The sequence below is a fragment of the Lemur catta genome, chromosome 1 (assembly GCF_020740605.2).
Source record: "Lemur catta isolate mLemCat1 chromosome 1, mLemCat1.pri, whole genome shotgun sequence".
NCBI lineage: Eukaryota > Metazoa > Chordata > Mammalia > Primates > Lemuridae > Lemur > Lemur catta.
Genome location: NC_059128.1, coordinates 177,291,901 through 177,318,456, shown reverse-complemented (window position 1 = coordinate 177,318,456; position 26,556 = coordinate 177,291,901). Strand labels below are relative to the sequence as shown.

The 26,556-nt window shown below is 36.5% G+C and overlaps 1 long non-coding RNA gene and 1 pseudogene across 4 annotated transcripts in view; one reads left to right on the top strand and one right to left on the bottom strand.

Annotated features, from left to right (window-relative positions):
- Positions 1-113: 113 nt before the first annotated feature.
- The window catches only part of LOC123641373, a 33,519-nt gene continuing 7,076 nt past the window's right edge, over positions 114-26,556 (bottom strand). For all 4 annotated transcript variants that reach the window (XR_006736280.1, XR_006736281.1, XR_006736283.1 and 1 more), the window contains 4 exons: positions 24,237-24,437; positions 23,271-23,382; positions 13,508-13,635; positions 114-1,349 (listed from right to left, as the gene is read on the bottom strand). This is a non-coding gene — a long non-coding RNA (uncharacterized LOC123641373). The remainder of the gene's footprint in view (positions 1,350-13,507; positions 13,636-23,270; positions 23,383-24,236; positions 24,438-26,556) is intronic.
- On the top strand, positions 17,525-17,634 carry LOC123630939 (annotated as a pseudogene).

The following is a 26,556-nucleotide window of genomic DNA, read 5'->3' as shown; positions in this document are numbered from 1 at the left end:
CAAATTATTACTATTTATTAGACTTAATTTACAGCTAAATCTTTATTTTCTATTTGAGATGACATATATTACCTTTCTATCATCACATTATTGAATTCTAGATTCTCTTAAAATATGTTTAATATGTCTGTTTTTAGGTAAAAGACATGCATTTGAAATGATGCTAACTCTCCTGCAATACAGTCTGGGGCATATTTGTTTAGAAGAATTGTAGGATCTTTTCTATAAACCATTTAAAAACACGTTTGCTCAAATTGTCCTAGTTAAAAGTCATTAAACATAATTTAATTGAGTTTTAATTTTTTCCTTACAACATATAAAAGCAAACACAGTTAGAAATTAGACTATTTTTAAAACTCTTGATTTTTCAGAAAGAGGCAAATGGAAGATGCCTGAGAGAAGCAATTAGAGTATATAGAGTGAGAAAATATTTGTCTAGTTTTGCTGTCTTCTGTCCCCAGAACCACATTTCAGTAGACTGAGTAAAACAATCTACAATAGGGGGCAGCATCAGCTCAAGGATTTCTTTATTTCAGGATGCTCATTTTTTTTTCCTCCAAGAATTTGATCTTGGGAGTGGAAACCATGAATAGTAGACAAGACAGAAGAAACGGAATGCTGAAGACTTCTTAGATAAAGTAGTGATACCACAGAGCTGCCATATGGTTCCTAAAGTATCCAATGACATACTTAAATGTAAGAAATAAAATATCTATCTTATCTGGATCTCAGTTATCTAAATCTGAACCTAACAATAAAAGATTTTATCTTCCAACACATAAATCTTTTACATTTACAAACCATAAGATAGATGTTCATTTTCTAAAACTATGTCTAAGAGTTGACAAATTTAAATATAATAACCTAATTGATTTTTAAAATTTTTCTATCTTGGCATATTCTTGTCAGAGTATAAGCATCTTAGTTACTTGCAAGTACCTTCTTATAAAATGGCAGGTTGCTAAACTCAAATACAAATAATAAAGAGTATCCTTCATACTGCCAGGTTCCCAGGCCACCACTTCTCTCCCCATTTTTATTCTCAAATGAACCAATTTTGCCCTTCCATTTCCCCAAAATGTAAGAGAACTTTCAATGTACTGTGATTAGGCCCTGTCTCAGTAAAGGAATAGATGCATAGTCATTTTTCACTTGAGTGACGTAAGAAATACCACCAAAATGACTATATTATTTAAAATTCATTACAAATATGTCACAAGATGGCTGACTAAAGACATCGAGCTACCCTCTCTAGAAAGAAGGACCAAAATTATAAGTGGAAAATCATCCGTTGGATAGAATGCCAAGGAGAAAACACTGGAGTCCACTGGAGAGGTCACAAGAAACATCTGAAACACAGAAGAAAGATGTGAGTCACCAATCAGCAGAGATCTGCAGGAGCCCAAAGGGACTTGGTATTGTGGGGAAACTGTGAGAGAGTTTACTTGGTCCACATCCCTGCTGTAGACTGCTGTGATCTCTTCCATGGGAGAGCTTCTCTATCCACGTGAACCCTGATACTAGCATGATTTTGACCCCTGTTCCCACGGCATCACACTGGGCTGGGAACTCATGCTGGGTCACTTGCCTGTCACCCCAGTCCTGGGTGGCTCTGGCAGGGCACTACTATGAGAACATGCCATCTTGGGACTGCATCCTCCCTTGGGAATCACAGCCCCTGTGTCTCCACATCATGGGAGTTCCCTCTGACATTCCCCAGTGTCCACCTAGAGGGCTTCAGTGGCACAGCACTGGCAGGACTGGGGTACTTCAGGGTCCCCATTGCTCTAGCCCACAGGGAGTACCATCTCACTGGAAAAGGATGATGCAGCATGGCAAAAAGGCAGCTCTGGAGACAAAGGAAACCAAAGTGCACAATTTCCAGAGCCTGAGAGCTCCCTACCTCATCAGCAGAGAGTGAATTCTCCTCTCACTGGCCGGGTAGCCTCTGTGCTCCAGATCATGGGTAGAGAATAGGACCCCTACTCGTCTCCACACACCAATGCAGGCTCAGCCACTGCTGCTGCTACCAGGTGAAGCCAGGGTGCATGAGCCAGGGGGCTGCCTCACTGAAGACATGAGTGGTGACTGTGACCCCACTGGTGGCATGCCGTCTGTCCCTGGGGCAAAGAGCGGGACCCCATTGCCCCTTCTGAGCAGTGATTTGGTGGTAATGTTGCTGAGAGCAGGACAGCCTGATAGCTGCATGCTTGAGTCTGTAAGTGGTGTCCCCACACTGTAGCCACTGGCATCACCCACCAGAATCATTCTGCCACTGCTGGAACTCACACACTTGCCTGGCCCACCACTGCCACCACCTGCATCCAAGGAAAAACTACCACCTCTGCTGAGGGAGGAAGGGAGGGGCTCACAGTCCTCTCCCTCAGCTACTGGTCCCTTCTGGAAGGAGCCTACCATCCTTGGAGGCAAGTCCTTGGCACAATTACATCTCCTCCACTAGAGCATTTCAGCCACAGCCCAAAGTCAGTCTGGTAGCCCTGAACACAGCAGGTTAAGATGCCTACACCACTTATGCTGCAGCTTGGCCAGGGTGTGAGCTGGCATCTGGACAGTTTTCTGCCCCTGAAGGAAAGAGAACATTGTTACTAAGGAGAGAGGGAGGTGCAAGCAGTGGGTGTACCACACAGCTGTCAGTCTCTGCTAACCTCATCAAGAGGGGCCTGCCCCTCTTGTTGCAGGCTCACAGCGCATCTGCCCTTTTCCTGCCTGAACATTCTTCCTGACCAGGCGATGACCCTACCCTTCAGCCGGAGCCTGAACTCAGGGAGGATTGAGGGCATGTTTGCTAGCCTGGTCTCATCTGGTACTCCAGGACTCAAGCACTCCATCCAGAGGCATAGAGACTGAAGATTACCTAATCTAGTCCACTTCTGCTTGCATCTGGATACTCTCCCAGGGTTCAGAGGACCAACCAACCCAAATTGCAAGCAACATGACAGTGGGTACCTAACTGCATAGCTGAAAGGCAGTGTACTTCTGACTCTACACTGAGCAGCACAGGAGAAAAAATAAACAGCAAAGCTATCTGTCTTGAGCTGAAGGATGAGGTTCCAGATGGGAAAGAACCAGCATAAAAATTCTGGCAATATAATAAAATAGGCTGTTTCAACATCCCCAAATAGACTCCAACCAAAAGGAAATGTTTGAAATATCAAATATAGAATTCAAAATATGGATTACAAGTAAGCTCAATGGGATACATGAGAAAGTTGAAAACCAGCCCAAACAAACAAACAAAAAAATAATTCAGGACATGAGTGAAAAATTCACTGAAGAGATAGATATTTAAAAAAAATAACACAACTTCTGGAAATGAAAGAGTCATTTAGGTAATTTCTGTTGTAACAACACAATAGACCAAGCAGAAGAAATCATTTCAGAGCTTGAAGGAAAGTCTTTTGAATTAACCCAATCAGTAAAATATAAAAAAGAAGCAAGAGAAATGAACAAAGTCTCTGAGAAATATGAGATTATATAAAGCACCCAAACATTAGAATCATAGGTATCCCTCAGGGAGAGGAAGAAAAAGCAAAAAGTGTGGAAAACTTATTTGAGGGAATAATGGAGGAAAATTTCCCCAGTCTGTTAGAATTTTAGACATCTAGATACAAGAAGGTCATTTAACTCCTGGAAGATTTATTGCAAATAAGACATCATCAAAGCACATAGTCATAAGACTGGGAAAAGTTAAAGTGAAGGAGAAAATCCTACAAGCTAAGAGGTGAAAGCATCAAATAACTTACAAAGGAAAACCCAGCAAACTAACAGCTGACTTCTCAGCAGAAAGCTTACAAGCAAGAAGGGAATGGGGTCCCCTCATTAGTCTTCTTAAACAGAATAACTGTCAGCCAAGAATTTTGTATCCTGAAAAACTAAGTTTCACAAATGGAGGAAAAATAGCCTTTCCCAGACCATGGAAATGCTGAGGGAATTTGCCACCACTAGACCTGCCTAAGAGAAATGCTCAAAGGTGCTCTAAACACTGAAAAGAATAGTTGATACCCACCAGTGTAAAAAAACTCAAAAGTAAAAACTCACAGCTCTTATAAAACAGTAACACAAGGGAGAATAGAAAGCAAATGGTAACACTCAACATTATGACTGGAACAATTTCTCACTTATCAATATTAACTTTGAATGTAAATGACCTAAATGCCCTACTTACAAATACAGATGGGTGGAATGGATAAAAAGACACAACTCAGTATCTGAAGTCTCCAAGAAACCCATTTAACTCATACAGGGTGTCAAAGACTCAAGGTAAAGGAGTGGAAAAGAATGTTTCATGTAAATGAAAACCAAAAGTGAGCAGGAGTAGGTACTCTTATACTAGATAAAACACATTTTAAACCAACAACAGTAAAAAAAAAAAAAAAAGACAAATATGGTTATTATATAACAGATAAAGTTATCTATTCAACAAGAAGATATAACAATCCTAAATATATATGCACCTAACACCAGAGCTACAAGATTCTTAAAAAAAAAAATACTGTTAGACATAACAAATGAAATAAACAGCAAAACAATAATAGTGGGGGACTTCAACACTTCAGTAACAGAAATAGATCATTGACTCAGAAAATCATCAAAGTATACCAAACTTAAATGGGACTCTAGAATGAATGGACCTACCAGACATTTACAGAACATTCTGCCCCCAAACCACAGAATATACCTTCTTCTTATCAGCACATGGGACATTTTCCAAGATAGACCATATGTTAGGCTCCAAAATAAGTCTCAGAAAATTTTAAAAAATTGATATCATACTATGTATTGTCTCAAAACACAGGGGAATAAAACTAGAAATCAATTCCAAGAGGAACTCTCAAAATTATACAAATATATGGAAATTAAACCACCTGCTGTTGAATGATCTTTGGGGCAATAATGAAATCAAAATGGAAATCAAAATTTTTTTGAATTGAATGACAATGGCACCATTAGCTACCAAAATCTCTGGAATACAGTACAAGCAGTGCTGAGAGGGCTGTTTAGAGGATGACATGCCAACATCAAAAAGACAGAAAAATCACAAAATGAAATCTAATGTCATACCTTAAGAAACTAGAAAAAAAAATGAACAAACCAAGCCCACAGTTAGTAGAAGACAAGAAACAACAAAGATCAGAGTAGAACTAAATGAAATTGAAACTAAGAATACATACAAAGGATCAATAAAATGAAAATTTGGTTCTTTTGAAAAGATAAATAAAATTAATAGACCATTAGCTAGATTAACCAAGAAAAGAGAGAGGATTCAAATCAGCTCAATCAGAAATGAAAAAGGAGACATTACAACTGACACCACAGAAATATAAAAGATCATTCGAGACTACTTTGAAAACCTCTATGCACAAAAACTAGAAATCTAGAGGAAATTGATAAATTTTGGGAAACACACAACCCCCCAAACCTAAATCAGGAAGAAACAGTCATCCTGTACAGACCAATAATGAGTAGCAATACTGAATCAGAAATAAAAAATCTCCCAATTAAAAAAAAGTCCAGGACCAGATGGGCTAAAGTCTACCAGACCTACAAATAATAACTGATACCTATCCTGCTAAAAGTCTTTGATAAATTGAGATAGAAGGAATCTTACCTAACTCATTCTATGAAGCCAGTATCATTCTGATAGCAAAGTGAAGAAAGGACACGAGAAGGAGAAGGCGAAGGAGAAGGAGAAGGAGAAGAAGAAGAAGAAAATTATACACCAATATCCCTTATGAACATAAATGCAAAAATCTTCAATAAAATGCTAGCAAAGAAAACCCAACAGTATATCAAAAAATAATTCACCACGTTCAAGTGGGTTTTGTCCCAGGGACACAAGGATAGTTCCAGTCAATAATAAACAAACTGAGAGTCAAATCAAGAACTCAATACCATTTACAATAGCTGCAAAATAAAATAAAATAAAATATATAGGACTATACTAAACCAAGGAGGTGAAAGACCTCTACAAGTACAACTACAAAACACTGATGACAGAAATGACACAAACAAATGGAAAAACATCCCATGCTCTTGGATTGGAAAAATCAATATAGTTAAAATGGCCATACTGCCCAAATTGATTTATAGATTCAATGCAATTCTCATCAAAATATCAGCTTAATTTTTCACAGAATTAGAAAAAACAATGATAAATTTTATATGAAATAAAAAGAGAGCTTGATTAGCCAAGCAATCCTAAGCAAAAACAGCAAATCTGAAGGCATCATATTACCTGACTTCAAATTATAGTACAAGGCTATAGCACCCAAAACAACATGATACTGGCATAAAAATAGACATACATATCAAAGAAACAGAATAGAGAACCCACAAATAAAATCATATGCCTATAACCAATTTATCTTCCACAAAGTAGACAAAAATGTACACTGGGGAAGGAAGGCCCTATTCAATAAATCTTGCTGGGAAAATTGGGTAGGCACATGCAGAAGAAGGAAATTGGTCCCCTGTCTCTCCCCATACACAAAGATTAATTCAAGATGTATTAATGACTTAAATATTAGACCTGAATCTATAACAATTCTAGAAAAACACTTAGGAAAAACCCTTCCAAACATTGGCCCATGCAAAGAATTTATGACTAAGACCCTAAAAGCAAATCAAGAAATACAAAAATAAATAAATAGGACTTAATTAAACTAAAGAGCTTCTGCACAGCCAAAGAAATAATCATCAGAGTAAACAGACAACCTACAGAATGGGAGAAAATATTCACAAACTATGCATCCAGTGAGGAACTAATATCTAGAATCTATAAGAAACTCAAAGAAATCAGCAAGAAAAAAACAAATAACTACATTATAAAGTGGTCAAGAGACATGAACTGACATTTTTTAAAAGAAGATATACAAATGGCCAACAAACATATGAAAAAATGCTCAACATCACTAATCATCAGGGAAATTCAAATTAAAATCATGAGATACCACCTTACTCCTGTCAGAATGGCTATTACTAAAATGTCAAAAAATAATAGATGTTGATGCAGATATAGTGAAAATGGAACACTTATATACTGTTGGTGGGAATGTAAACTTGTACAACCTCTATGAAAAATATTATGGAGATTCCTCAAAGAACAAAAAATGGATCCACCATTTGATCCAGCAATCCCACTACTGGATGTCTACTGAAAGGAAAAGAAATTGTTATATCAAAAAGACATATGTACTTGTATGTTTATCACAGCACAATTCACAAGTGCAAAGATGTGGAATCAACCTAAGTATCCATCAACTGATGAGTGGATAAAGGAAATGTGGTATATATTTACACCATGGAATACTACTCAGTCATAGAAAAAATGAAATGATGTATTTTGTCTTGGTGGAACTGGAAACCATTATTCTAAGTGAAGTATCTCAAGAATGGAAAAATAAATATCACATGTTCTCACTTATAAGTGGGAGCTAAAGGATGGGTATACATGGTCATACAGAGTGGTATAATGGACTTTGGAGACTCAGGAGCAGGGAGGGTCAGAGTGGGTGAGGGGTCAAAAATTACCTATTGGGTACAAAGTACACTATTTGGGTGATGGGTACACCAAAATCCCTGACTTCACCATTATAAAATTCATCCATGTAACAAAAAAACACTTTTACCCCCTAAATTAAAAAAAAAAAACTATGGAGATAATAAAAAGATCAGTGGCCAGGGGTTTGTGGTGAGTGAGGGATAAAGAGTCACAGAACATTTTTAGGGTACTGAAATTACTCTGCATGACTCCAATAGTGGATACGTATCATTATACATTTGTCCAAACCCATAATGTACAGCTATAAGAGTCAATTCTAATGTAAATTATTGACTTTGGGTGATAATGATGTGTCAATATGGATTTACCAACCATAACAATCCATAACAATGTGCCACTCTCATGCAGCATGTTGATAATAGGGAAGGCTGTGCATTTATGGGGTTAGGATGTATACAAGAACACTATGCCTTCTGCTAAATTCTACTATGAATCTTAAACTTCTCTAAAAAATAAAGTCTATTAAAAATAAAATTTATCCATCTTTATCCAATAGGACCTTTATTCTACTAGATTTTCCCAGTAAAATGCACTTGTCCCCAGTCCAGAACATACTGTCACATCACACACTCAAATTCCTGTAGAGGCCAGGTAAGTGACACAGTAAGTGAGTTAGGACTATCAGAAACTGTGGCAAACTGGAGATTACACAGAGTATCTAAAGGGAGAAGGGAGAAGCTGATATTAATATTTAGCACCAACAGATTGTTCCATTGGAACATGTGGGACTTTGATGGACAGATTACCAGTCAGGGTAGGCTAGATTATGCTGTGGTGACAACGCCAAGGTCTTAACAGCCTATAAGAACAAAGATTTGTCTCTCACTTACACTATGTGTCCAATCCAGCCCGTAAGGACATGTCTATTCATCACAGTCACTCAAGGACCTGTGCTGGCAAAACCTCCACTGGGACCCAGGTTTCCATATGTGCTAAGGCAGGAGAAAGTGGACACTGCAACTCACAGACTGGTTCTTAAAGTTTCTGCCCAGAGGTAATACACCTCACCTGCTGTCACAATTTATTGGCCAAATTGAGTCATATAGTCCAACTTCAAATGACTAGAATATGAAATCTTACCACATACCTAGAAGGAAAGATAATAGTTTGTAAACAACACCAACAAGTTGTATTGTTCTTTTTTTTTTTTTTTTGTCTTCTACTTTTTCTTCAACATAGTGTGCAATCCAAAATATTATGTGGAATTTCCTATATATAAATATGGGCAGCTAGTTACATTTTAAAAACATGTCTATTGGATGATGCTTGCTTCCTTCTCATTTATTATTTCATGTTTATCAGCTCACATCTAGGATTTAGTTGGCAGCTGAGTAGAAGCAATGAAAGTTCTGGGAAGAAATAATGGAAATAACACAGAGGTAAGTTGAAAAACACAATAGATAGTTATGCCTCCCTATGCTTACTGGGCAAGCCACAGGCAGAAGTACATAAATTTTTACCTGCATCAAAATTTATCTGCCTAGAATGGTTAAAATTTAAAAGATTGAGCATCCAAGTGTTGGTTAGGATACAGAACAACTGGAAATCTCATAAGTTGTTTCAACCACTTTGAAAACCATTTGGAAAGTATCTACTAAAACTAAACATATACTTATCCTATGACCTGGAAATCCCACTCTTAGGCATATTCTCAAGAGAATTGCATGTTTGCCAAAGGACATGTACAATAATATTCACAATGGCTGTATTCATAACAGCCTCAAAATGCAAATATAGATTATCTGGAATGAAACAAGCCAAAATGAACAAAATACATACCCAATGATTCCATTTATATGAAGTTCAAGATCAGATACGACTAATATATGGTGATAGAAGTCAGAATAGTGGTCACTGGGATAGCATGACTGGGATGGAACGTGAGAACATTCTAGAGTGATAGAAATCTGTATACATCTGGTTTTAGACATGTGAGTATGTATATAATATTGAATAATAATTACATGCTTACTTAAGATTTGTGCACTTACTGTCTGCAAGTTAATTTTTAATTAGAAATGTTAAAAAGAATTTTCTTGCCAATTTACTGATATTTACTAGAGATAGATCAAGAATTCAAGGGGATTCATTATATAATTCTCCACATTTTGGGAAATGATTGAAAATCTTATAAGTTAAACAATAGTATGCTTCATATAGGAAACACACAGATCAAGGTTTTAACAGTAGATACCTCTGAAAAAGTAGAATTGGAAGAGTTCATCTTTATTTTAGATATTTCTGCATTCCTTGAATTTATAACAATATATATTAATTTCATAATTTAAAAAATCGAAGAAAAGCGGAAATACTATTCCTATAGCTGGAAATGCCCTAGGATGCCATTTTTAGGCTATAATTTAGGGCTAACTGACTCTAAAGGAACATTAAAGTTTACTGGAAACTTTTCCTAATAACAGCGCAAGGGTCTTGCCCCTAGAGACATTGATTTAATTGTTCTGGTGTGGGATCTTGGCATGAGTATTGTTTAAAAGTCCCCTTGGTGTTTGTTAGGTGTAGGGCAGATTAAGAAACACTGGACATCAGTCATCAGCTCCTTGCAACAGAAGAGTCATCTGGAATGCCTTGAAAAACTCTATACCTGGCCGAATCCCACAGCAACTGCACTGGCAGCTGGAGTTCTCCAGGTGATTCTAATGTGTGGTCAAGTTTGAGAACAGCTGTTACTGCCTGAAAGCCTCCAGGAAACTTTCCCCTAATTTGCATGTAAGCCAATAAAATAAATTTTCTTGCATTCTTCATGTGTTAGCCAATTTGCTAAGTGAAATACAGGATGCCAGATTAAATGAGAATTTCAGGCATCAATTTTTAGTAAAAGTGTGTCCCATGCAATATTTGAGACTTATGCAAAAAATTATTCATTTCTTATCTGAATGTCCCTGAAGGAAGTCAAATTTAATTGGAGGGTTTTCTGTGTTTTCCTTTATTTTTATTTGTGAAATCTGGCAGCCCTACAAACAAAACAAAACAACACAATGGTAGTCTAAAAATCACTTTAGAGCAATGTAGATTTCTTCTGTATGTAAAGTAGTCTTAAGGAGATTGAACATTGATGAGGAAGCAAAGGGGAATCCCCTTGCTAATGGCCAATAAAACCTCCAAATATTCTTTATTCATCTCCCTTCCCCAATAGTCCTAAGCTTTATTAACAACTGGCTCAGTTTCTTTGCTGTATTTTCTCACTTGACTCAACAAATAAGCACCTAACTCCCAAACTCCACTTCTGATACTTTTACCCCCACCCTTAATCCATTCTCCTTTTGACCAGTTAAACCTACTTCAGTTTTTGCTAATCTTTTTTTCTGAACCACACAGAAAAGGTTCTACATCAAGAGAATGCACAGATGGACTAGCCAGGGTGTGTGTGTGCACATGTGTGTAGAATTCTTAGGATCGTTTCTCTATTTATCATCCTGCTTTCATTCCCATGGAAATGTAAGCTTCAGAGTATAGCTGTCTTTGCTAAACTAGGAATTTAGGTAAATTTATCTCTTGACTTCTGCTTTCAGTGTCAGTTTCAAATTAAACCATAGAATTTCCTTCTGTAAATGGTGCATTGAAGAGAAAGAAGCACTATTATCTCTGTCAACTTGTAAACTTCATTTTCTAGAACCTCCACTAACCACACAAATTACCACTACAGATAGCAAATAAACAATAAGAGAACAACAAATGCTTAAATTGTGAGGAAGAATGTATCTGGTAAGTGTGGGGTGTTTTCTACAGAGACAATGGGATGTATTAGAAAGAATTTACTAGATTTCATGGGGCCCAGACTTTGGCTGAGTGACTTTAAGCTAGACAGGAAGCTCTGTGCTCTTCCACTTCTATGTCTGTAAAATGAAAGCCATAATGCCTAAAATGATTTGACAACTGTGGTATTATAAGAATTCAAATGAGGTAATATATGTGGATAAGAATGGACCTTGAAAATTCAGCAGTTTTACTAGGCAAAAGAAAAGAAAGAAGTGTAGGAACTGGGCTTGTTTTGCTCTATCCAATGTAACTTAGCCAGGCTCTTGTATAGTCTTTCATGAGCTATCAAAGCAAATGGACCCAGAAATACCCTTAAGGGATAAAAGAAATGTTTGGTTAGCAGACCAACTGTAAGCAACAATTTTTTTTTAAGGAAAAAGAAAAGATGAAAGTGCCAAGCCACAAGATTAGCCCCCTTGAGGCTCCTGGCATCCTAACCGGAGAGCACGGATTTGTTAAATAGTCATGTTCCCTTTCTTTGATTAGATGGAAGTATGAAGTCATCTGAAACTAAAACTGAGTCACAGACAAACTTTCGGGAAGATACCCAAAGTCTGAGTGGTAAAGTAAATGAACTGGGAAAAAATGTGTATGGATACCACGTTTCCACATGTCTATGTTAGCTAGTTTAAAGTTCCCCTAGTGAACCAGAACCTAGTTCTGTTTTTAGAGTTCAAGGAGACTGCATTGCTTTGGGCTTAGGTTTGAATGTGTGATCATCTGTATAAGCTCTAGTCTCAAGTGTACTATTACAGTTTTTATGAAGAATTAAAAAAAATAAACACCACGTGTAACCTTCCCAAAAAGACAAGGAAAGTATGTGAGTAAGCATGTTATCTATCTACAGATAACTCAAACGTTCAAATTTTAGACATAGTAAATTGTTCACAAACATAACTGCCCTCATATATCTTGTTAACAAGATATTTATTCTTAGTAGGTACTTACTTGTGGTGAGAGAAATCTCCTAAGGTCTCTTTTGCTAATACAGTTTCAGAAATTATCTTTTAGAAATGACTCCCTACTCCCCAAACTACAAAACCCATTTTGTATTGTAAACTCTATGCTTCAGTGGAATCACTTACCACCTTCACACACTTATCTCAAATCCACTTTCATAGACTTACGAAATTGTTACTCCCCTCTGAAAACCTCCAGTGGCTTGCCACTAACCCACAAAGCAAGCTTTGTTTCCTCAAAAGGCCCTAGATCACTCTTCCTGTGTCTTAAGGTAGCTTATTCCTTTTCTTCACAGGTCAGAAAGGCATGCCCTGACCCTTCTATCTAAAACATTTCCAGTCCCCCAAGTCATTCTCTCTTTCGTCTCAGCACTTAACACCATCAAAAATATAATTTATAAGTTGTTTGTTTATAAGCCCTGAAAAGGCAACAGTTTTGGGTGCCATGTTTACACTCTATTCTGACTGCCTACAACAGTGACTAACAAAAAACAGGGACTAAGTCAATGTTGGATAGATGTCATTAAGTACAGGCAAAATAATATGATGGCCTCTGTGAAGAAAATTTCAAAAGAGGAGTTTAAAAAGAATATAGATGAAAATAGCATCATTAGAATAATTATGTCTCTAGCTATGAGGCAGTGATGCTAGCTAGCACTGGGGAAAGGCTGCAAATACAGATTGTCATTAGCAGAGAGGTGTGACTGCACAGAGACCATAGTAAATCAATTGCTTGCAGACTCATATCAAAACCCGATCAGTGAGTGGCAAGTGACAATTAAGCTGCATCTGGTGGCAGGCTTTGTAGTGGAAAGTGAGCATCTTACTTCAGTTGTAAAGCTGTATCTCGTGGTAAGATTTATAGTGGAAAATGAGTTGATGTACTTTAATTATACAGCTGCCTCTGGTGGCAGGCTTGAAGTCAGAATCTGGCACTTATTTTAGTCCATGTATACCCCACCCATTATTTTATTTGCCATTTCCATCTGTGCCTCTTTCCCACACTGCACACTTGTCTCAGTCACAGTTTTGGTAAGCCCAGCAGCTAATCCTAGCAAAAATGAGTAAAAAACAAACATAACAGGAGAGCTTCTTTGAAAAGGGGAAGAGATCCAATGAGACAGCAGAAGACTCTAAGACTGCCAATAAAATGAAAGCTGCATTTAAAAGAAAATGCCAAGAGTCCTACCTGAATTACAGTTACATTGCAACAGGTGATTCATTCTCCAAGCCCATTTTGTATAATATGTGGTGACTGGCTATCCAATGAAGCCATAAAACCTTCAAAACTGCTTTGCCATGTGAACACCAAACAACCTGCATTAAAAGACAAACCTTTAGAGTTTTTCAAAAGAAAATAAATGTGAACATGAAAAACAGAAGCAATTATCGAAGGCCACAATTTCATCAAATATGTCTGCACTGAGAGCATCATTCTTAGTGGCTAACCCATTACTAAAGCTAAGAAGTCCTTTACTATTGTTGGAGAGTTAATCCTGCCTGCTGCTAAGGACATTTGCTGTGAACTTTTAGGAGAGGCTACAGTTCAAAGGGTGGCACGTGTTCTTCTTTTGGCTACCCCTATAACTAGACGGATTGATGAAATAGCAGAGGATACTGAAACACGATTGTTAGAGAGGATTAATTAGTCACCATGGTATGAAATCCAGGTTGACGAGTCTACCAGTGTTGACAAGAGAACAGTGCTTGTTTTTGTGTGATGTATTTTTTTCAGGAAGATGTCCATGAGGATATGTTGTTTTTTTTTTTTTTTTTAAATACCCAATAGTGGGATTGCTGGATCAAATGGTAGGTCATGAGGATATGTTATGTGCACTTTTGTGCCAACCAACACCACAGCTGCAGAACTTTTCAAGTCTTTGGATGATTGCATATCAGGAAAACTGAAATGGTCATTTTGTGTTGTTATACGCATGGATGGAGTGGCTGGCATGACAGGACGGCTTTCTGGTTTCACTACTCAGGTCAAGGAGGTCACTTCTGAATGTGAGTCTACACACCATGTCTTCCATAGAGAAATGCTCGCTAGCTGAAAAATGTCACCTGAACTAAACAGTATTTTGCAGGATGTGATTAAAATTATCAACCATATTAATGTACATGCCCTTAATTCACATCTGTTCACACAACTCTGTGAGGAGATGGATACAGGGCACACATGTCTCCTCTTATGCACAAAAGTGAGATGGCTTTCTAATGGTAGATCACTGGCCAGAGTTTTTGAGTTATGAAAGCTGCTCCAGAGATTTCTTTTAGAAAAACAGTCGCCACTGGCAGCACATTTCAGTGACACAGAATGGGCCTAAAAACTTACTTGTGTGATATATTCAACCTGCTCAATGAACTCAATCTGTCACTTCAGGGGAGAATGACAACCATGTTCAAGTTGGCAGATAAATTTGCTGCATTTAAAGCCAAACTGGAATTATGGGGGCAATGAGTCACATTGGGACTTTTGACATGTTTCAAAAGTTAGCAGAAATTTTGTAAGAGACTGAGCCAGGACCTTCTTTCTCCCAGCTGGTGCATGATCACCTATTTAGCTTTCAAAAGTGTTTGAACATTACTGTCCAACCACAAAAGATCCCCAAACTAGGAAGGAATGGATGCATGACTACTTTGTGAATAAGGCAGGTGAAGCAACTTTGTTCATGCTAGAAGAGGATCAACAGCTTGAGATCACAAATGATGGTGGCCTTACACGTATGTTTGAGACAACTTCAAATCTCCATATGTTCTGGATTAAAGTCAAGGTGGAATATCCTGATATTGTCTCAAAAGCACTGAAAAGCCTGCTTCCATTTACAACTTTCTATCTTTGTGAAGCAGGATTTTCTGCAGTGACAGCAACCAAAACAAGATTATGGAGTAGACTGGACATAAGCAACACACTTCAGGTGTCACTGTCTCCCATCACCCCTAGATGGGACCATCTAGGTACGGGAAAACAAGGTCAGGGCTCCCACTGATTCTGCATTATGGTGAGTTGTATAATTATTTTGTTATATATTACAATGTAATAACAATAGAAATAAAGTGCACAATAAATGTAATGGGCTTGAATAATCCTAAAACCGTCCCCCCCCAACACCCACCCCAGCCCATGGAAAAATTGTCTTCCATGAAACCAGTCCCTGGTGCCAAAAAGGCTGAGGACCACTGCATTAAGTGGCCAACTGTGCAACATGGGGTCATCTCAATAGTTTCTGTAAAAGATGAAATGGTTAGGATAGTAACTTTTTCTTATCTCCTTTGCTGCTGTTACTGCTGTATCAGGAATGGCACACTGATGGAAGATGGCAGAGTCTGCTTAATAGGGCAGAAGCTTCGTTGTAATTAAGTCTTTTACCTTAGGTTTATAAACAAAGTAAATTTGCTACCTTCTGGGTTGGAAAGTCTTTTTCAAATTGGTAAATACTTAAAAAGACAATAATAACAACAAAAACTCTGGCAGGTTGTTGGCACTGGACAGAGAAACTTAGACACAAGGGAGCCCTTTCAAGACTAACTTAGCTGACTTAGCAGAAGTGAAGAAAGCTGAAATATAAATCTCTTCAGGTTGGATGCCAATGAGAAGTAACCCAATTCTTGAGATGAAAGACAGGACACAAAACTGATTATATAGCATGATTGCAATGTTGCTTCACATACATGCTCACATACACATACTACACATAAATCACAAACATCCATATAGACAGACACAACACTAAAAGAAACACATCAAAATGTAAAATCTGGTTACTTCTGGGTGGTTGGATTATGAGTGATTTAATTTTCTTTATTTCTACTGTATTCTCCATTTTCCTTCCAAGCTTTTTCATTCAATCTCTTCATACTCAGCTCTGATACCAAAGAACCTTTGATCCTTCTCAAGCCCAATCCAGTTTAGTCCCAAACTTTTCAAGTTTACCTCTGACTCCCAGGGCTCTGAAGCCTTTGGTTACTTTCTTCTTTGTTCCCCATGCTGGGTCTAAGCTCACAGGATTAGACTGTTCTTTACCATAAGTTCTAGGAATAATTTCCTTGTCTGGAACTCAGGCAGTTTTAAAACATGGTCACAAAATTATGTGACACTACTCCTATAGAGAAGTGGGGTCTTTGTCCCCTACTCTTGAATACAGGCAGTTTTGTGACTGTGACTGTCTCAACCAGCTGAGTATGGTGGGAGTGACACTATATGGCTTATGAAGCCAGGACACGAAGGACAATGTGGTTTCCAGCTTGTTTCTGGAACACTCCTGCTTAAAGCCCTAAGCCATTTTGTGCAGTCTGATTATCTTGAGGCTTCCATGTTGTGAATTAGCCCAAGTTCTATGGAGAGATTGTGTGTAGGCACTCAGCCCAAAAGTGAGAGTGACTGAAAGTTCAGATGATTCTGGCTCTGTTGTGTTTCCTTCAGCCTTTGAATTTTCCCAGTTGAGACCCCAGATGTAGAGAAGCAGAGTCAAACTGTTTGTACTGTGCCCTGTCTGATTCCTGAGGACAGAATCTATGAGCTTAATAAAATGCTTTTTGTAAGCTGTACTACCAAATTTTGGGGTAATTTGTTACGCAGCGATAGCAACCAAAACAGGAAATTTGAACCTAACTTGAGCCAGACTTCTCACAAAGGGCTGGTCAGCCATATTTCTATGGCCCCAGAGCCAAATGCAACTATTCTGCCAGGCTGACATAATGCTTTTCTCAAATGTTCCATCAACTCAAGGAGCCTGTAGGAGAAACTCTTCTTCCTGTTACAGAGATGCTTAAGGAGGCCCTAGGAATAGTTAGAGATTTCTCTCAATAAGTCATAGCCTTCCCTTAGTAAGTCATATGCTTCACCTACGAAACTTTTGGAATCTGGGATTAGAGAACTCATTTACTTTGCTCTTCCAAATTCTAGACATTTTCCCACTTCCTAAAAAGCATGAATTAGCTTGTCTCCTGGTCCTTCAATTTAGATTTAGCTGAAGATTCTAACCTGAGAATTTTCTTCAGTCAGGACCTAAGGCCACATGTTCCTTGAATCTCAAATGCCAGAAGAGAAGACAAGGTGAAAGTAGAGAACATGAATATGAATTGAAAGCACAGGAGGAAATTAGAAGAACTAAAGGAAATGTAAAAAAGAATTATCACTCTTGGTCATTTCCTATGTGCCAGTATGTTACATGTATTACCTCATTTCAACATAACAGCAGTCCTGATCCTTTTGTAGTTCATAAGTGTGAGAGTGGGTTTTCATGCACATGTGTGAGATGTGGCTCCCCTCTCCCTCAAACCTTGTTATGATGTCAGCACATTACCCATCTGACGTGAAAAAAAAGTCCTAATGATATAGGTATTTTTGTTATATCCATGATAAATGAAGGCACATATTTTTCTCAAGGTGGGCAGAGCTCATAGTCATACAAACTAATCTTTTTTTTTTTTTTTTTTTTTTTGAGACAGAGTCTCACTTTGTTGCCCGGGCTAGAGTGAGTGCCGCAGCGTCAGCCTAGCTCACAGCAACCTCAAACTCCTGGGCTTAAGCGATCCTACTGCCTCAGCCTCCCAAGTAGCTGGGACTACAGGCATGTGCCACCATGCCCGGCTAATTTTTTCTATATATATTTTTAGTTGTCCAGATAATTTCTTTCTATTTTTAGTAGAGACGGGGTCTCACTCAGGCTGGTATTGAACTCCTGAGCTCGAGCGATCCACCCGCCTCGGCCTCCCAGAGTGCTAGGATTACAGGCGTGAGCCACCGCGCCCGGCCATACAAACTAATCTGACCCCATATTCTTATCCCTTAATCTCTAGCCATATTGTCTAGAAATAATCAAAACTATTTTTATAACAATATTAAAGTATAATTTGCCTATTTTGCTCTCATTGTCTCACAAGTATGTGGTGGAATTTTCCACCGTATATTTGGAAGATCTGCACAACTCAATATATTCCAAACTTCCAATGTTACAAAATCATACATGAGTAAAAAAAAGGTCCATTTAAAGTATAAGATATATTAATAGATTTGCATTTAACAGGGTACCAAACATTCATTGACATGGTTTCAGATTACACATCACAACTAAACTTTCAGAAACTACCCTTTTTCGAATTTTGGTGTGTCATCACAAAAGACTATCCACAATTATCTGAAAAAGCTATTAAAATAATCCTGTCTTTTTCTGCTACATATTTTTATAAGGCTTGATATTTTTCATATACTTCAAAAACATCACAACAGATTAAATGTAGAAGTATGAGTACAGTTGTGTTCTATTAAACCAAATATTAAAGGAATTTGTCATTCTTTTTACTAAATTTTTGTTATCAAAAATAGTCTTCATGTTATTTATGTTAACATGGTAACATTATCTTAAAATCAATAAATATTATTAAGTGTTTGTTTTAATTTTGAATATGGCAAATATCAATGACTATAACCTACACAAACAAAAGATCTTTGGGCTTTTTAATAATTTTTAAGGAGGTAAGGTGTTTGTAAAACCAAAAAGTTTGAGAATCTCTGTCCTACAAATTGGGTGGATGGATAGGTGGATATGTAAGGTCAAAGAAGTGGGACTTTTGCTTTTATTCTAACAGAAAATGTAGTATATTTAAGTGATTTTAAGAAAGCATAAGGAGGGAGAGGTGTGGAGGTCATGGGAGAGAGAGCCATTGATAGGATAGGGGTGTACGAGGTTACATGTGACTGGATCCAAAGCATGGGTGGAGAGACCTTCCTGGAGAGTCACTGATGGCAACAAATGCAGCTACATCTACAGTTGGACCAATGGGAATAGGGAGGGAAGTTAGCTCAAAACTTTAATTTATATTGATGGCTTCCACTTTTTATATTAAGGACAAGAATTCTTTTGAGATTGAGATTATGGGTTGGATCCTCAGGAAAGAGGTAAAGAAATGCACAAGCCATTACAGACACAAGAGAGAAAGCATCCCAGGAGCATATATAGGTCAAAAATGAATTCTTGAAATTTCCCATGAAAGAACTTAATAGTTTTTTGTTGTTATTGAACATTGTTCATTCAGATTGTACTTAGCTCATGTGAAGAGCAAAAAATGAGGAAAAGTTTGTCTTATAAAAATTATAATAATTACTTGGGGTTACACATCTTAGGTAAATCTTATTAAACTGAACAGAAAATTAAAGGGTACTTTTTTATTTAGGAAAAGTTACTATCTATATTCTTCTTCATGTCCATTGTTGATTAAAAGCAATGTGACTATCTCTAATGTAGGATATGGCTTAAAAGTATAGAGCAAGTTTTATACTATTTGGAAGGTTGGAAACTCACACTTGACCAAAGATGTCTCTTTCAAACTAGCATCCAAAGTTACCTAAAACAAAATTGCATTGATATATCTTTAAAAATAAGTGTTGGGCTCTACCTTGTTTCTGACTCAACCAAAGAAGTCATACTCCTCCCAAACAATTCTATGAAAATATCAAATAATGCTACATTGACTTAATTCATAATTCAATTTGATTATAAACATTTTCATGGGGGCAGTTAGCTGGGAGTTGTTCCAACTATGAGGCAAGTGAAAGGCCTTGGTGTGGTTCTGGGCCTGCCACATGTCAGGGGCCCAGGAGGTGAGAAAAGGCACTTTCAGATGAGAAATCACTGGAGAAGCAGAAGATCTCCAGGAACAAAAGATGACCTGACACATCATTATGGAATCATCTTACTTTTCACATCAGCTACATCCCTCTAAAAGAGGCTAAATATTTTATTGCTGAAATGTGCAAAGCAATTATTGACACCATAAATGATCCCAAATTTATTAGCAGAGCCTTGTAATGATTCAGGGAAATGTTAAACCTATGCCTCATGTTCCACAGCAACTTCTTAATGCTGTTTCGAGACCATACTCAGATGCAGCAAAAAGTCACATAATATTCCTTTTGTAAATGGACATATGAAAGTCTCAGCAACCCCTGACAAGAAGTGTACATTATTGACTTAGACTGTCTTGATGGTGACTCTAGTGTACTGTGAGTACCTGGTTCTCAGTATCATGTTGCTCTAGTAGAATAGATCATCCAAAGATTTATTTTACAATTGGAATATGTATGTATGCTTCTTAATTAAATTTGGAAACTGGACATTTTAATTTTTTTGAAAGTATTTTCCCAAACTACTGCAAAGAGTAAATTAATGCAAACATTAAACAAAGGGGGGCACTTTGTGTGGACCTCTTCTCCTGCATCAGCACTTACAGTCTTCATAGGGAAAACACTGGATTGAGCTTAGACTAAGGAAAAACTGATTTCTGTTGGCTATAAAGATTATATGTTTTGAGAAATAATTTTTGTTAAAACAGACACTGAATTTGAGCCACTATTGTGGTTATGCCTTTCAGTTAAATTTCTTTGACTTAATACAAAACAAAATTTACACTTAGAATAATTTGAATACATTCCAAAGATTTCTGAATACACAGATGGAGTTACAAATCACGAGCTTCCCAGAAAAGCTGTTAGTCATATTATGTTTCATACTTGGATTTTAAGATATGGTGATGTATTATATTAGCACTGTACATGTATATTTTATCATCCTACTCCATCTATCACAAGACTAACAAATGAACAGTGCCACCATGCACATTTCTATAGTTCTCACTGTCTGGAAATTCGTAATGCAAACTTACACATTCATAATAACCACATGGACTACAATAGTCCTTAACATTAAACTGTGAGGATCTAAATAACCTGGGAGTTCCAGGTTTTTTAATGAGAACTTTATGAGGAGTCTATAAAAGATTTAAATTATTTTATAATCAAGCTTTTAAATTTTACTTTACACAAAATCTTAAATTTTAATCCTATTAGAGACACTCCTATCAAGGCTATCATCCAACTTAAAATCTTTCCCTTCCAGGTTTTTTGTGCATAAAATTTATTTGTACTGCAGCCACAAAATCTTCTGCTTCTAAATCTAAGAGAGTTTTCTGTAATGTATGCTATGTTGCTTTATTGCTTACAAATCTTCTTGAAATTATGTGTGCAAATTATTTTAAATATAAATAGAAAAATATTTTTATGCTATAAAACACTTTTTAGTACAGAAATTTTTGTACAATTAAATAAATATAGGATGCTTTCACATTTAAAAATTAAGGAATTGGTGCCTCAATATTGAATGTAAAGCTTACATTGGAAACAAATGCTACTTGGTAATGCTTTATTTGCTAAGTTGGATGCTTTACTGTATTATTCTTAATAGATTTAAGAATATTGCACATAAAATTTATTTACAATATTTATATTCATTTTAATTCTTGCTAATTATGATAACAGAAGTCTCAGGAAAGTTATATCATTATACTTATGCAATTAAGTAGCTATTTCTGAATATATTTAGACAACATGTGTTGGACTACTGCCCAGAATAGGGAGTCTAAAGCTGGTTCTGTTTCATTCTCTGTTCTAACTACCGGTCAAACTTTTTGCTGTGAGAGAGGGTTTTAGCAACTATTGCAAGAAAAATATTATTTCTTTAAAATATCTGCCATAATGAAAACAAACAGAATCTTATTTTAATTCCATCCATTCACTTATGGAAAGAAAAAAAAAGAGATGAGTTTGTAATGTCTTCGGACCATATTCAAAAGGTAGTGACCTCTCCAATCCATTCTCTGCATGGCAATTGGGAAGATAGTTTTCAACAGTAAATCTGATTATGTCTCTCTTGTATTTTAAACTCTTCAATGACTTCCAATTGACATTGACATAAAGGCTAAATCTCCTCAGCCAACCACCCCTCCAACTCCACCCTGCTTCTTCAGTCCCATCTCCTCTCACATACCCCCTTGCTCACTACTGGTCAGGAATTTGTGTTTCTTCTCCCGATTTATGACCTTCAATTTCTGAAACACCCTCTCCCTAACTCTTCCTTTATCTACTGAATCTCTTTTACATTTCACATTTTGTTTAAACATTTTCTTATCAAAGGACTGACTAGGCTGGCCCTCCAGCCACACCCACCCATATCCAAGTACTTTGTGCTTTGTCCTTTCATCACATTTACCATGTTTGTAATTCCTTTTTTCATCATTGTACTCTCTGATAGATTGCAAGTTCCAGGAGGACTGGAAATGCTTCTGTTTAATCCAACACACTCAGAATTTAGGATATATACAGTGTCCAAAGTTTTACAAAGGAAGTAATACATTTGCTATTTAATGAAACATCAAAATGGTCTAATAAAAGATATTCTTATCCAGTCCCTGATAAGTGCCCTTAACACATTTTATTTCTTCAAAAGGAAGCATGAATAAAGCAGAGTAGTTTAGTTGGAACCATAGATATGTTCTTATTAACAGATAAAACAAACATAGACTATCTACAAAGAACTCTTCTTAAAAACATTTTTTTTCCCCAGATCACCTCATTTCCACAGATCAAGTTCAAATTTTGAGGTATAATTACATAGATACAGTAAAATAAACAGATCAGACATGTTACGGAATGTTGACACCACCAAACTCATTCTTTAGTGACTAAATTCATTTTGATGATACAGTTTTTAAAGAATATATGTTTAATATGTTGATTACTCAGATTGTATATACAGGTTTCAGAAACAGGAATGCCTGCAGATGAGAATTCCAATGAGAAACAAAACATTTCTTGCTAGAAAAGGGCTAAGAATCTGGAGCTACCATGTAACCTGGGATGTGAGGTTATTTGATAAGGCTACAAGCAAAAGAATTGGTTTAAAGTTTGTGTAGGAAGTCTTTAGGCCTCAGATCCCCTATCCCACCTAGCATGGCCGGAAAACTATCCTTCCTTTGACTCCACCCCTCAGTAACATAGAGATTTATTTTCTGCAGAATATGAAACAGAAAAGTATAGACTCATGAACACACATAAGATGCAATATAATATAAGGTAACATACTGCAAATATCACAGTTAAATGAATCTCTACATACTGAATAGTAAGAGCCACATGATTCTTCTGTTCCACCCTCCTCAGGAACCAGAATGTAACAGCCAGGCTTAAAAGTCATCTGTCTCCTACATTCAGGAGACTGGAATTTTCTTCTGTAGAAAAGTTGCATCAAGAGAAAAGACAGATTAGTATCTGACATCTGGAACCCTCCCCAAACAAATCGGTCAAGTCTCCCCTCCTCCTATCACCTTACAAAATGTCTACCAATTGACAAACCCCACCTTTGCACACAGAGGTCTCTGTCCTCTTTGGAGCACCTCACCCATATGTGAACAGAAAGCCAAGGACAATCAGGCCATTTAAGACAAACTTCCACACAAATAAAGTGGCCAAAACAAAGGAACTGGGAGAAAACAAGCGCAAGCATGAAATAGAAGAAAACTACAAGAAAAGGGAAAACACTATATTTGAAGAATTGAAAGAAAATGTATTCATAAGGAAAGGATGGAAAGATATTTAAAGATTAACATTCAGAAAATAAGAAAGACTCCTAAACTTTATGACATCAAAAATTTGAGCGTGGTAGATAAATTTAAAGAATTTTCTAAGCAGAACAAAAGGGCAAAGGAATGAAAGATAAGAGAAGGTAAGAAAATTAGAGGATCAGTGGAGGAGAGAAAATACAGAAAATTGAGGAGTGAATTTTTCGAAGAAATTCTCCAATGAGTACACAGAGCAAGATTTACCCCAAGATGCATCATTACATCACTGTGAATTTTAGAATACTAGGGACACAAAATATTTAAAAAGGGAAAGAGGAAGGGAGGAGGAAATAGGTAACAAACACAGGATTGATCAGAAGTCATTGTGACAACAGAGCAATCAATCCAAAATGCTGGAGAAAAGTAACATCCAATCTAACATTCCATATTTAATGAAATTAGCATTTAAAGTATGAGAGTGCACTGAAGAGATTTTTAGGCATGCAAAGTTTCAAAACACTTACTTTTCATGAATCTTTTCTCAGGAAGTTACTGGAGGATGTGCTCTACCAGAACAATGGAACAAACCAGGGAACTAGGGATTTCATAAAAGGGAGAAACCAATAAATTCCAAAGATTATGGTGAAAAGAAATCCCATGAGAATAGGAGGCAACTCAACCAGTTCAGGTAGGAGCAGGATGAAGGTTTGCTCTAGGAGAGTTATCTGTAAGAAAAAAGAAAAATAAATTGCTTGTTGTGATAGATCACACTGGTTGAAGTTTTACAGTTTATTTCAAAGAACAAAAATGTAGTGATGGCACAAAGAAAACTAAGCAACTGAATAAAGGATTTAACAATAGTTCATTACATACTAAAGAAATAAAAAAAGGTAATTATTAATCCTAGGAAAAGCAGAAAGCATATAAGAAATGAAATTAAATCACAGTAAATTACTCAGCTTAACAGAGAATATTATTTACACAACCATAATCATGCAAACATGAGATATTAATCTAACTAAAACTGTAATGCACATTGGGAGAATTGGAGATGGAGAGTGTGAGTGTGTATGTGTGTGTGTGTGTGTGTGTGTGTGTGTGATGTGTATGTGCATGGGAGATAAGAGTACTGAATCTTCAACTTCCTTGATGGGTAGTCAACAAATAGGTAATGGACTATGTTGGTTATCTAATCATTTACACATTCTTCCTAATGGAACCTAAATTTAGTTTAAGTTTCCAAATCAAACTCTCTCACGTGTGATTCAGAGAAATCTGACTTCATATATAGCTCCAGTGATAGATCTTGGCAAGGTAAACATGAGTGGCAACCACTTTCCCCTGGCATGGTTGGTTTAGGAATGACCATATGACCTAATTCTGGCCAATGACACAGGGGAAGTCTTCTGGGTGGTTTCTGGGCAAAGACAGAAGTAAAGGCAGTTCCTTTTCTTTTTCTGGATAACTTCCTGTCAACATATGCCCAGAACTGTTGGAAATATGTCAAAGAACTGTAGGAGGGTAGAGCCAAGAGCATGAGAGAGAAATAGAGATAGAGATCTCTGCAATGTGCCTGGGGACTTCCCTACCTTTGGACAGACACTTTCATTTATTCAATAATAAATTTTATTGAATTTTAGCCAAATCAAGAGGCTAAGAAACCAGCCCACGGTTCACAGATATTAAATAGAAGAATCAGGACTGGAATTCAGGCTGGCCTGAGTCAAAGACATGAATTAAACATAATGTCATATCGTCATTGATGAGTAGTCTTTAGAGTATCCTTTGAAAAGGGAAATTAACTTTGTGATAGAGAAAGAAATTAGGGCATGTGAAAGTAAGGTCACATGCCCTATTGGTCAACAATAAAGACTACCCAAAAAATCCTAATAACTTGTCTTTCATTGCTTTATTCTTGCACTAAAAAGTAGCATTTCTGGCAATTATTTTTTTAGGTAGTTGCAGTATCAAAATTATTTCCTTGATTATTGAGTAATTCCATAACTTTTATTATTTAATTATATACCAATGTCAAAAACACCTTATCATTGTGTACAACAAATGGCAACAAAACTCTATCTTGAAAAGATAATTCAAATTATTATTTTATCTCAGTCACTTAAATATATTCAAAATAATCTAGTATCAAAAATTCAAAGCTTTGATTTTTCCTTAATACATTTTTATTTAGATATACTATAGAATAAAGGAACTCATAATATGATTTAATTTATTATTTAGCACAGTGATTTGCTTTTGCATGTAGGTATTCAAAAATAGAGCAGTGTCTAATTCATTTCGGAATCCTGAAGACAAAATAGTGTCTGGAATGTGGTGCGCGTACGATAACCATTTTTCAAATGAATGAATGAACTGCTGTTCATCTACTTTAAAGAAACCATTAGTAGAATAAAGAGAAAAAGATTTTCCAGTTTTGTGATTGATTTTGGGAAATCTTGCTGTGGTTATTAGATGTAACCTTTATTTGTTTTGATTTAGGCAATAAAATATTATTTAAAAACTAAAGAATTCAAAGAAGGCATTAAAGTAAATTCAATAATATTTTCCACTTTCAGATATTTAAAAATGTTTAAGGAAAAAACAATTTTTATTTAAAACTTGTTCTTTAAATAATTATTTGCCTTTTATAGTGTATGCCTGAAAAAAATTTGTTTTGGTAAATACTGATAATCCTTTTCACTTATATAGTATCTTCACTTTGTGATAAAACTGGTTAATCTCTAAATTGTAATTTTTAAGAAAAATATTAACAGCTGAAAAAATAAGAGGGCCCACACACATTAACAAAATAACACTATAGCAGTAATTAAGAAAAACACTGTG